Source organism: Rana temporaria, chromosome 12, assembly GCF_905171775.1.
Source record: "Rana temporaria chromosome 12, aRanTem1.1, whole genome shotgun sequence".
NCBI lineage: Eukaryota > Metazoa > Chordata > Amphibia > Anura > Ranidae > Rana > Rana temporaria.
This window is the reverse complement of record NC_053500.1, coordinates 18873597-18887218: the sequence shown is the minus strand read 5'-3', so window position 1 is coordinate 18887218 and position 13622 is coordinate 18873597. Positions and strand designations below refer to the sequence as shown.

Sequence of the window (13622 nt, the reverse complement as noted above, 5' to 3'; positions counted from 1 at the left end):
CAAGGGGAAGGCATGGGTCCATGTCCCTGCTTTGCAGAGACACAGGATCCATGCCTTCCTTGGTAAACAAAAAACCCAATAAGCGTATATTGATTGGTTTGCGCAAAAGGTATAGCGTTTACAAATTATGGGATAGTTTTATTTGTTTTTATTTATTTTTTCTATTTTGTTTACTAGTAATGGCGACGATCAGCAATTTTTAGCAGGACTGAGGTAGTGTAGTGGACAGCCGGACACTAAAGCCTCGTACACCGAAATACCAGATACCAGATTTCACATCTACAAGTCGTCCAAAACACGGCAGCCAGACTGGTAACAGGTAAAAAGCCGTGGGAACCAATCTCCCCGGCCTTGAGGTCCCTCCACTGGCTGCCCGTACAGGACCGGGTGACATTCAAGACACTCTGCCTCACCCACAAATGTACACAGGGTAAAGCTCCTCAATATTTAAGCGAGAAAATAAAACCCTACGTCACCCAGCGCGTGCTCCGATCAACCAACCAAAACCTTCTCCAAATCCCCAAATCTCACTACAAATCTAAGGGAGAACGTAGATTCTCGGTCCAAGGACCACGGCTCTGGAATGCTCTACCCACGACTATCCGCTTGGAAGAAAACCATCGGGTTTTTAGGAAAAAACTGAAGACCCACCTCTTCTGAAAGACCTGTACAACTTTGGATGCCAAGCGCCTTGAGGCGATTAAGTTCGCATTTGTTGCGCTATATAAGTTTCTCACTCACTCACTCACTCACTCACACACGATCAGATATCTGATGGAATCTAATCCGATGGATTTTTTCATCAGATATCCGATGAAGCTGACTTTCATCAGTCTTGTCTACACACCATCAGTCAAAAATCCGACTGTGCCAAAACGCGGTGACGTAAAACAAGACGACGTGCTGAGAAAAATTAAGTTCAATGCTTCCGAGCATGCGTTTACTTGAGTCTGAGCATGCCACTCCCACCATAAGTCAGATTTTTGCTTCCAGCTATTATGTGACAATGCAAAATTTCTGGTAACTACACAGATCAGCTAAATAGTATTTTATATGTTCTGCAGTTATCCTTTTCGCCTCAATTCTACAAATCTAGAAGACATCCATATTGTTCCCCTGTGTATTGTGGACCCTCCCGGCACTTCCTGTATTTTTTTTTTTCTCCCCATAGCTCTTCTGTTGCACGTTTGCAAACCTGCCAGACCAGAAAAGCAAGAGAATTTCTCAAAAAGCTGCAATGAAATCTCACTACAATATGACAAACATGACTTTGAAAGAAAAAAAAGAAGAAATTCTTTGGGTGGATTTCATATTGTGTGAATGAATGGGTCCTGTAACTCAAGATTGCTATAGAAATTTCTGACTTATATTTCTAGTTCTGTCCATCTATCTATTTACAAAACCATTACGAAATATTACGGAATATATAAAGCTAAATCTTTTTTATTTTAGTTCCAAATGGAGTGGAGAAGAGTTAGAACTCTTATATTGTGCCCACTGGGAAGTTTCACGCTCTTTACACTGGTGACCACGAATAAAAAAGCAAAACGTGAAGGAAAATTTGAAAGTTTCATCAGAACAGGAGGTATATAGAAGTCTTCCGGGTGGGGACATCTGCTCTGGTGACAAATGTCCCTTCAATTTGAAAAAAATCCCCTAATTTCCTGTTGTGCCTCCAGGACAGAAAGTGAAGGGGAATCTCCCCAATGACAGCAAAAAAATAAGGACATGGGTTTTAAGTATTACCTCAAAGTGGCCCAGATTCACGTAGATCGGCGCATCTCTGCAGCGGCGTAACATATCCGATTTACGTTACGCCGCCGCAACTTAGACGGGCAAGTGCTGTAATCTCAAAGCACTTGCTCCGTAAGTTGCGGCGGCGTAGCGTAAATCGGCCGGCGTAAGCCCGCTTAATTCAAATTTGGATCAGGGGGTGTGTTTTATGTAAATGTACTGTGACCCGACGTGATTGTCGTTTTTCACGAACGGCGCATGCGCCGTCCGTGGAAATCTCCCAGTGTGCATTGCTCCTAATACGCCGCAAGGACGTATTGGTTTTGACGTGGACGTAAATTACGTCCAGCCCCATTCACGGACGAGTTACGCAAACGACGCAAAATTTTCAAATTTCGACGCGGGAACGACGGCCATACTTAACATTGTTACGCCGCACTTATGCCACCATATAGCAGGGGCAACTATACGCCGGGAAAAGCCTAACGTAAACGTCGTAACTTTACTGCGTTGGCCGCGCGTACGTTCGGGAATTTGCGTATCTAGCTAATTTGCATACTCGACGCGTAATTCGACGGAAGCGCCACCTAGCGGTCAAAAATGCAGTTTCGATCCGACGGCGTAAGAGACTTACGCCTGTCGGATCTAATGGATATCTATGCGTAACTGATTCTAAGAATCAGGCGCATAGATACGACGGCGCGACTCAGAGATACGCCGTCGTATCTCTTTTGAGAATCTGGGCCAGTGTATTCAACTTTCTTGATATGGTGGGACTCGAGTACAGCTCTTGGCATCATGAAAGGGTCACTAATAAAAATCCATTGACTATTCATTGTCAGAGACAGCAGACACATAACAGTGTATAGACAAAGACTATGGGCTTGATACAGAGACTGCGGATACAGAGACTGCGGACATGGTAATGGAGATGGTCAGAGGTTGTGGAGATAATTCAGATGTTCAGAGACTGTGGACAGAATACAAGATATGACCAGAGACTGCAGATGCTACAAGAGATGGTCGGAGACTGAAGACAATGATACCAGAAATGGTCAGAGACTGCAAACATGATAAAGAGATGGTCAGAGACTACAGACATATTACAAGAGATGGTCAGAGACTGCAGAAATTCTACAAGAGACCATCAGAGACTAAACATGCTATAGGAGTTGTTGGAAACTGGGGAAATACTTCAGGAGACTGTGGACAGGATACAAGAGATGACCAGAGACTGCAGATATGCTACAAGAGCTGGTCAGAGACTGAAGACAATTATATTAGAAATGGTCAGAGACTGAAAACATGATACAAGAGATGGTCAGAGACTGAAGACAATTATATTAGAAATGGTCAGAGAATGCAAACATGATATAAGAGATGGTCAGAGACTGCAAACATGATACAAGAGATGGTCAGAGACTGCAAGCATTATACAAGAGATGGTCAGAGACTGAAGATAATGATATCAGAAATGATCAGAGACTGAAAACATGATACAAGAGATGGTCCGAGACTGAAGACAATGATATCAGAGATGATCAGAGATTGCAAACATGACACAAGAGATGGTCAGAGACTGAAGACAATGATATCAGAAATTATCAGAGACTGCAGACATGATACAAGAGATGGTCCGAGACTAAAGACAATGATATCAAAAATGATCAGAGACTGCAGACATGATACAAGAGTTGGTCAGAAACTGCAGACATGCTACAGGAGACTATCAGAGACTGAACATGCTATAGAAGTTGTTGGAAACTGGGGAAATGCTTCAGGAGACTATGGACAGGATGCAAGAGATGGCCAGAGACTGCAGATATGCTACAAGAGATGGCCAGAGACTGCAGATATGCTACAGGAGATAATCAGAGACTGAAGTCAATTATATTAGAAATGGTCAAAGACTGAAAACATGATTCAAGAGATGGTCAGAGACAGCAGACATGATAAAAGAGATGGGCCCATATTCTCTCTAAAAATCCGCGGGCTGCGCTTAAGGCACTTACACTCCGCTGTCCCAACTTACAGGAGCAGGTGTTGTATTCCCCAAACACTTGCTCCGTAAGTTGGGACAGCGGAGTGTAAATGCCCCGGCGTAGCCTGGCGGATCTCCAAGGGGGCGATTGTATTCAAATTAAGCGCGCCCCGATTCTAATGAACTGCGCATGCGCCGGGCTTCAAAAAGCCCAGTGCGCATGCTCCAGTTCTCGGCGGAAAACGTCAATGACGCCGACGTGTGCGTCATTGACGTAAAGTCGTATTCAAGAACGACTTACGGAAACGACGTACCCGACGAAAAAACACGACGCGGACACGACGCCATCCGTAACATGGCCTACGTGGGACTGGCGGAAATGTAATCCTCATATAGCAGGACTAAATTTCCGCTTACGCAAACGGCGTTAGCGACGGTTACGCGACGCGAACTCGTTCGGGAATCGGCGTAGAAGGATCATTTGCATACGCAAATGAGTCCTTCACGTAAATGCCATCTAGCAGCGGCCGGCGTCATTACATTTAAGATCCGCCAGTGTAAGTGACTTACAGATGGCGGATCTTAAGTGTATCTATGCGAAAATGATTCTAAGAATCAGTCGCATAGATACACTGGCCAAAAAAGGGAGTTACGATGGAGTATCCTGAGATACTCCATCGTAACTTCACTGAGAATATGGGCCAATGTCAGATACTGCGGACAGAATACAGGAGACCATCAGAGACTGTGAACATGCTATAGGAGTTGCTGGAACCTGGGGAAACGCTTTAGGAGACAGTCATAGACTGGAGACATATTACACGAGACTTCTAGAGATCACCGCTATAACGAATCAATCGGGGTACATAGATTAGTGTCTGCAGGAGCCCTGAGGGCCACACAAAAATTGCTAAAGGGCCACATGTGGCCCCTGGGATGCAGGTTGGGCACCAGGGCCCTGCTCTATCCAAAATAAAAAAAGTATTGACTTTAGAAATTCTTTAACACCCGAATATGATAATTCACATTAAACAGACCATGTTCAGACCATGTTTAGAAATATTCACTATAAGAGGATTTCCAGTTACTGGTAAGAATCTGTGTTATTATCATATGTGGCAGGCTTCTTTATTATGTTACTTTGATTATGTTGTAATAACGTGAAGAGAATAGACTGTTTATTGTTCTGCTCTTGATCCTGTTGGGTGGCTTCTCCTGCTTGCAGGTCGACTACAAAGCTTCTCTTATAAGGCGGCCAAATCTCCTGCATTTTTGTGCAGTAACATGGGAGTCACAACACAGTCATGGAGATACGTGCAGTCAAATGCATTGGTTAACCCTTATAGCTCTGTTGCATTGTCACTTCCATTGCCCTGAATGACAAAATGAAGAATAACGTACCAAAAATGCATCACAAAGACATAGGGGCAGATTCACGTAGATGGGCGTAAATTTGGGCGGGCGTAACGTATCTGTTTTACGCTACGCCGCCCCAAGTTTTTCAGGCAAGTGCTTTATTCACAAAGCACTTGCCTGTAAAGTTGCCGCGGTGTAGTGTAAAACACCCAGCGGAATTCAAATTCGGCGGGTAGGGGGCGTGTTTCATTTAAATGAAGCGCGTCCCTGCACCGAACGAACTGCGCATGCGCCGTCCCTAAAATATCCCGTTGTGCATTGCTCTAAACGACGTCGCATGGACGTCATTGGTATTGACGTGGACGTAAATTACGTCCAGCACCATTCACGGAAGACTTACGCAAACAACGTAAATTTTTTAATTTTCGACGCGGGAACGACGGCCATACTTAACATTGACTGCGCCTCATAGACCCAGGGGCAACTTTACGCCGGGAAAAGCCTAACGTAAACGCCATAACTTTACTGAGTCAGCCGCGCGTACGTTCGGGAATTCGCGTATCTAGCTAATTTGCATACTCGACAGGGAAATCAACAGAAGCGCCACCTAGCGGGCAAACAAAAAAATTGCAGTTAAGATCTGACGGCGTAAGAGACTGTCGGATCTAAGGGATATCTATGCGTAACTGATTCTAAGAATCAGTCGCATAGATACGACGGCGCTAGGCAGAGATACGACGGCGTATCTGGAGATGCGCCGTCGTATCTCTTTTGAGAATCTGGCCCAAAATTCCCAACATGCGGCTGTGTTGACGTAAACTAGTCCCATTAAAGGTAATGGGGGGGGGGATTCATAAAAATGGATTGGACCTGCTAGTTACTGTCTGTAAGGTCATGTATAATGCAGAAGCATTGCCATGGATTTTCTTTCCCTTCTGGGCACACCAAAATACTTGGACAAGGCAAAGTTTATTGGGGGGAATTTGCTGCTCAGTGATTGGAGTATTCTAGTCTGTATCTCCCCAAGGTAATACATAAAATCTGGCCTGTCAGTGGGCCCTGAAGACAGGGTTGATGGCCAATGCTTTATAGAATGCCATATGGATATAGGTTATTGCTAATGTAGAACCCTCCTAGATTAGGTAAATGTAGTTCTGGCTCTCTGTAATCAGTGTAGCTGTGTTTGATTGTTCTGGTCTGTGTTTCAGTGACTGCAAGTTTACCTGCTTTCCCCCTGTTTGTCCAGAACTGATCTGGAAGATAGTTGGCAGGAAGAGTCTGATCAGCAGCTGAATATTTTTGCAGCCCTGGCCAATTCCTGGGGTGAGGTGCCCAGATGGTAGCTGGGAGTGTGTATAAATACTCTGAGGCTGGGAGCAGAGAGTTTTTTTTTCCTAAGGAGGAGATAACAACTAGGCAATTCGGCCATGTGCCTGCGCTTCATTGTGGACTAAGCTGGGCTAGCTGGAGGCCTACTTTGCTGAGAGCTTGTCGAAGCTGATTGCCCAGACCAATTTTCAGCTTTCGCACTTTGAATGACAATTGCGCAGTCATGCAGCACTGTACCCATATGACATTTTTATTAATTTTTTAGACAGATAGAGCTTTCTTTTGTTGGTATTTAATCACTGCTGGGTTTAAATTTTTTGCTAAACAAACAAAAAAAATCCAAACTTTTTTTTTAGTTTCTGTTATAAAATGTAGCAAATAAGTAATTTTCCTTCTTTACTGATGTGCGCTGATGAGGCTGCACTGATGGACACTGATATGCAGCACTGATATGAGGCACTGATAGGCGGCACTGATGGGCAATGATAGGCAGCACTGATGGGCAATGATGGGGCTGCACTGATAATCCGGGCAATGATTATCAGTGTAAACAATGTGATGAGAGGCTTGCCAGTAATGGCTCTCCTTTTTTCACACAGCATGGGAAGAAAGAAGAGCCGATAACCAGCAAGTCTGTTTACATGTGATCAGCTGTGATTGGACACAGCTAATCACATTGCAAAGGGCCGCTGTGATTGCCCTTTTATCCCAATCTGTGTGACCTTCGGACACAGCGGTCACAGAGCATGACCAATGCGTGCTACAGAAGGCGTGCAAGGGGCGGGGTTCTAGGAGGACATCTATGGATGCCCTCCCAGAACTGGACAACTGCACTGTAGCCATCTTTTGGCTATAGCACGATTTGGAAATGGTTAAAGGGACGTTGTGTCTGGTGTCCCAAAGAGCTCAGTCTATTTAATTCTTAGACCCCTTTCACACTGGGGCACTTTTCAGGCGCTATAACGCTAAAAATAGCACCTGCAAAACGCGCTGAAACAGCCGCTGTTGTCTTCCCAGTGTGAAAGCCCTCGGGGCGGTGCGCTAGCAGGACGGTAAAAAAAAGTCCTGCTAGCAGCATCTTTGGAGCCGTGAAGGAGCGGTGAGAGGAATTTGCCTGGTTAGAAAGTTTGACGTCTTTGTAAAATTTCCCCTTACTCCCTCTTCTGGTGGCAAAGATTTTGCTATAGCTTTACCTTGGTGACAACGGTCATCAGGATTATTACAAAGAGTGACTCTACTTAAAAAAGGACACATACAGCAATAAAAAAATTACTCTATCCAAAACAAAATAAAAAAAAGTTTTGTATGTACGTTTCCTTTCATACTTCATACACACTAACAGCAACTTACTACTTTATAAATCGTGTCTTGTATTTGTGATAAAACTGGGCAAATACAAGCATAGTCATTGGGGGAGTACTATAAATCATTCCCCCAGTATCCACAGAAAACTGAAATGTGAAATGTAAAATCACGGCCAGCGCGTCGCTGGAACATGAAGCAGGTAAGTGTCAGTTTATTAAAAGCCAGCAGCTACACTTTTTGTAGCTGCTGACTTTTAATAAACTTAAAAAATGGGTGGAAAACCCCTTTAAGGCCCATACACGATCTGACTTTTTGACAACAAACCTCAGACGGACCTGTTTTTGCAGACAATTCGACTGTGTGTACACTCCATCGGACAAACTGTTCGCTGTGTGAACAGACAAACTTTCCGGCAACACGTGTCCGATGGAGCAAATTTGATTGTGTGTACACAAGTCCATCGGACTGAAATCCAAAGTACAAACACGCATGCTCAAAACCAATGCTAAAGATCAGACAACAATAGCACAAGTTGCCCAAAGGGTGGCGGTAAAGAGCAGAAAAAACACGTAGTACGTAAATGACGTCACTACGTTCCTGTTTGTCGGCTGAAAAAGTCCTACTGTGTGTGTGCATACTAAGTTCACGGACAACGCCCTTCGGAGAAAAATCCACGGAAAAGTCAATTGGAAGTCCGATCGGGTGTATGAGGCTTATCACTGACCACCAAAGTAAGGGGCATTGTTCCCACTGACCCCCAATGAATGGGTTTCATCAGTGATTCCCCGAGACCTGAAAATAATTTTAAGGGTTCCCCATGGCTAAAAAGGTTGAGAAAGACTGTATTAGACTGTTACACAGACACATTTATAACAAAATACAATACCTTGGATTGCGGGCCTAGTCTTCACGTGAAAATTCTCTTTCTGAATATTAATATTTTGTTCCTGAAAAACTCATGCAGTAACTGTTCAACTTAATGAGAGATGTCCCCAAAACAAGAATAAAGAAAAAAATCTTCCAATGGGAACACTTGTCCTGGTGACAACTATCTAAGAGGGAATCTCCCTCACTTTGGAGAGAATTCCTCCTATTTTCTGTTGTGTCTACAGGACAGGAAGTGAAGTAAAATCTCCCCAATAGGGCACACATGGTAGAAGAAAACTACTGGTCTTCTAGCCCTTCCTAAAACCCTATCCAAGATGGAAAAAACGTTTTGGCTTTAAATATAATTTCATCTATAGGAGGACACCTGACATCTCACAGAACATCATTTAACGTTTTTGGTGGGCCCCAGGCACAGAGGATCATTCAGTGAAATCATCAATGCGCATAAGCCTAAATAAAAAAATTGGCGGGAGATGAGATTTATCAAGCAGGATATTGACAAATGAAGCACATGCCTAATACTAACTAATATCTGCATTGAAGCCACTACAGTTTTGCCCAAATCTGTGATAGATTCATCACGCTCCTTAAGCCCTGGTTCACACTGGTGCGTTTTGAGACTGCACCGTCCTAATCGGTGCGCCGCCGCATCTGTGACGCTGCACCGATTTCAAAAAGAAAACTCCACAGATGTCTCTGTAATCGCGGCTGAAATCGGGACTGACCAGCTGAAGTGAAATCGTGCGAGTTCAGCTGAACTCGCACGGTTTCATTCCCGCAGCCCAGTGTGATCCTGGGCTTAAGGAACTTTAATAAGGGGTCAGGTCATGTTGGATGCTGGAACACGTGCGTATTGGAGGGAATTTATTAAATAGGCCCGGCATTTATATAAAAAAGCACTCTCAAAACTATCACTGCTCCTATACTGTGCTGCCTTGCTCTGTCGCAAATCCTGTAAATCCCCCAATTATGTACACTTTCCCTGCTGTCGCCTTCCCTGCTGTAACCTTTCCTGTTGTCACCTTCCCTGCTGTAACCTTTCCTGTTGTCACCTTCCCTGCTGTAACCTTTCCTGCTGTCACCTTCCCTGCTGCCACCTTCCCTGCTGTCACCTTCCATGCTGTACACCTTCCCTGCCGAACACCTTCCCTGCTGTCACCTTTCCTGCTGTCACCTTCCCTGCTGTAACCTTTCCTGCTGTAACCTTTCCTGCTGTCACCTTCCCTGCTGTCACCTTCCCTGCTGTCACCTTCCCTTCTGTCACCTTCCCTGCTGCCACCTTCCATGCTGTACACCTTCCCTGCTGCCACCTTCCATGCTGTACACCTTCCCTGCTGTCACCTTCCCTGCTGCCACCATCCATGCTGTACACCTTCCCTGCTGTCACCTTCCCTGCTGTCACCTTCCCTGCTGTCACCTTTCCTGCTGTCACCTTCCCTGCTGTCACCTACCCCATACCTCCCAACTTTTTGAGATGGGAATGAGGGACACCTATCAGCAAGAGTATGCAGTCATAGGACACACCCCTTGCCACGCCCCCTTAAAGGAGAACTGTACAAAAAAACAAGATTGGTTAAACCCACAAGTGCTTTTTTTTACCACTATTATTCCTTTATATTGGCTTTTAGAATTTACAAACGCAGCATCTTTGCAATCAGATGAAAGGTTTAGCGCTGGGAAACACTTTTTGATAGATAAACAGTGCATTTTATATACAACTTTATAGATCAGACCAAAATGAGGGACAAATGAGGAGACTGAGGGACAGAGGGACATTTCTCCAAATCAGGGACAGTCCCTCGAAATCAGGGACAGTTGGGAGGTATGCCTTCCCTGCTGTCACCTTCCCTGCTGTCACCTTCCATGCTGTCACCTTCCCTGCTGAACACCTTCGCTGATGTCACCTACCTTGCTGCCACCTTCCCTGCTGCTCCTTTCAATGCTGTCACCTTCCCTGCTGTCACCTACCTTGCTGCCACCTTCCCTGCTGAACACCTTCCCAGATGTCACCTACCTTGCTGTCACCTTCCCTGCTGCCCCTTTCCATGCTGTCACCTTCCCTGCTGTCACCTTCTATGCTGTCCCCGCCAGCCTGCAGTAAGTTCACCTGGACTACCCACTTCAGAAAGTCCTCTACAGCTCTGTGCTGATTGCACCCAGTACCCATCTACATTGACTCTAAAAGCTAGCAATAAACTTTGTATGGCGGTCGCACGATCTGATTGGCGAAAGATCTCCCTAGGAACATGAGAATACAGCTTGTAAGAGCATGTGTGCTTATGCCTATTAATGCCTCCTAATGAGAGGTCAGCTAGTCACGAGCTGTTTGAAGGAGTTGCATGGTGCTCATAGACATACAATCTGCCTTTAACCAGCTGAAGTATGCATCTACTTTATATCAATGGAAAAGAAATTTTTTACTTTATACAGCATATAAACAGCAGTTGAATAGAAGAAGAATAGCAGTTATCTCTGGGTGCCCCCGGATTTACGAGATCCAGGGGCAGCTGCACTTTCTGCACCCCCCCTGTAGTTACAGTGTAGGCCCTACAGCTTTTAAGGAAACAAGCTAGCAGGACATTCTGGCAATTGTAGTTCCTTGATCACTGGATAGCACTAAGTTACCCTACCTTGATGTGTAGTCAGGACCGTGGCTCCAAAAGGCATAACAACTGGCACTTACGCGTGCCTCCCAGGTTGGTCCTTTAACCCCCGTTGCAGCATCCACATGGAAATTGGGATTTCGGAAAGACAGATAAGAGCCAGCAGTCTGTCCGCACAGACACCAAACACACAAATAAAATAAATTTGTCTTTTTTTTTTTCTTCGTTCTTTTTTTTTTTTTTTTTTTTTTTTTTTTGACAAACCAGTTGGACAGGTTTAAGTTCCTTCATCCCTGCAGCAGGAACGAGGCAAACCTCACCGGGAGTAGACAGACCGGTTCTGCTGTTTCCCAACAAAGCTGCAAAACTTGTATGGTGCTGGATCACATAGAGATACGATTGTAGCCAGGAAGGAGCGCAGGAGGTGGAGGCCGTGCGGTAGAGAGAAAAAAAAAAATGTGACACCTATTTGTGTGCATGTAGCAAGGTATCGATTTAGAGGACAATGTGACTTGAATGTTTTTCATGCCTCTTTGCAAGCTGACTCCTGGTCACATTAAGGGGAACTCTGTCCAGAGCTCTTCAGATCACCCCACAGATGTTCAGATTCAGGTCTGGGCTCTGGCTGGGCCATTCCAAAACTGTAATCTTCTTCTGGTGAAGCCATTCCTTTGTTGATTTGAAATTGGGTCGTCATCATGCTGAAAGATGAAGCTCCTCTTCATGTTCAGCTTTCTAGCAGAAGCCTGAAGGTTTTGTGCCAATATTGACTGGTATTTTGAACTGTTAATAATTCCCCTTACCTTGACTAAGGTACAGCCCCAAAGCATTATGCCGCCACCACCATGCTTCACAGTGGGTATGGTGGGCCAGATTCACATATATCTGCGGCAGCGTAACGTATCCCCTTTACGTTACACCGCCGCAAGTTTTCAGCGCAAGTGCCTGATTCACCAAGCACTTGCGTGTAAACTTACGGCGGTGTAACGTAAAGGCGTCCGGCGCAAGCCCGCCTAATTCAAATGGGGCGTGTACCATTTAAATTAGGCGCGTTCCCGAACATTCTGCGCATGCTCCGTATGAAAATTTCCCGACGTGCTTTTCGCGAAATTACGGCGCCCCGACGTATTTTTTGAACGGCGACGTGCGTTACGTCGTTTCGTATTCCCGGACGTCTTATGCAAAAAAAATTAATTTGAAATTCAACGCGGGAACGACGGCCATACTTTAACATGGCTGTTCTAAATATAAGCCATGAAAAAGCAGGCCTAAGTTTGCGACGGGAAAAACCGACTAGCGACGACGTAAGAGATTGCGATGAACGCGCGTATCTTCGTGGATCGCCGTAATCAGCTAATTTGCATACCCGACGCTGGAAAACGATGCAAACTCCACCCAGCGGCCGCCGGAAAATTACACCTAGGATCCGAAGGCGTACGCCTGTCGGATCTTAGCCAAAAGCCGTCGTATCTTTTTTGTGAATTACAAATAAAGATACGACGCGGCAAATTTAAAAGTACGCCGGAGTATCAGTAGGTACTCCGGCGTATTTCCTCTGTGAATCTGGCCCGGTGTTCTTTTGGTGATGTGCAGTGTTGTTTTTGCATCAAACTTATCTTCTGGAACTATGGCCAAACAGTTCAAACATGGTTTCTTCAGACCACAACACATTTTGCCACATGCAAAATTGGGAATCTTCAGATGTGCTTGGATGTTTTTCTTCATAATAAAAAAAGTTCCGTCTTGCCACTCTACTCCACAGCCCAGACATATGAAGAATACGGGAGATTGTTGTCACATGTACCACACAGCCAGTACTTGTCAGATATTCCTGCAGCACCTTTAATGTTGCTTTAGGTCTCTCGGCAGCCACCCTGACCAGTTTTGTTCTTGTTTTTTCATTAATTTTGGGGGGATGTCCAGTTCTTGGTAATGTCACTGTTGTGCCATATTTTCTCCACTTGATGATGAATGCCTTGGAAATTATTTTGTACCCTTCTCCTGACTGATACCTTTTACCAATGAGGTCCCTCTGATGTTTTGGAAGCTCTCTGCGGACCATGGCTTCTGCTGTAGGATGCGACTAAGAAAATGTCAAGAAAGACCTACTACAACAGCTGAACTTTATTTGAGGTTAATCAGAGGCACCTTAAATTATGGCAGGTGTGTACTAACTCCTATTTAACATGAGTTTGAATGTGATTGCTTAATTCTGAACACCGCTACATCCCCAGTTATAAGTGGGTGTGCAAACCCACATTATTCTTTTTTTTTTTTTACTTTTCCCCCTAAAAGATTTCAATTTGTTTTTTAATTGCGTTGTACAGTTTATACGTCACATTAAAAAGGTGGAAAAAGTTTAAACATTTTTTTTTTATCTTTGTATCATTTCTTTACATCACGGAAACTTAACATTCTATCAGGGG

General features: G+C 44.7%; 1 protein-coding gene across 2 annotated transcripts in view; it reads right to left on the bottom strand.

Annotated features, from left to right (window-relative positions):
* Positions 1–11796, bottom strand: part of RBBP8NL (RBBP8 N-terminal like) — a 63070-nt gene extending 51274 nt beyond the window's left edge. Inside the window, exon 1 of one of the 2 annotated variants that reach the window (XM_040331808.1) lies at positions 11224–11796. The gene's annotated coding sequence lies outside the window, so the exon portion shown is untranslated. The remainder of the gene's footprint in view (positions 1–11223) is intronic. The other variant, XM_040331809.1, reaches the window with a different exon arrangement.
* Between the last annotated feature and the right edge of the window lie 1826 nt (positions 11797–13622).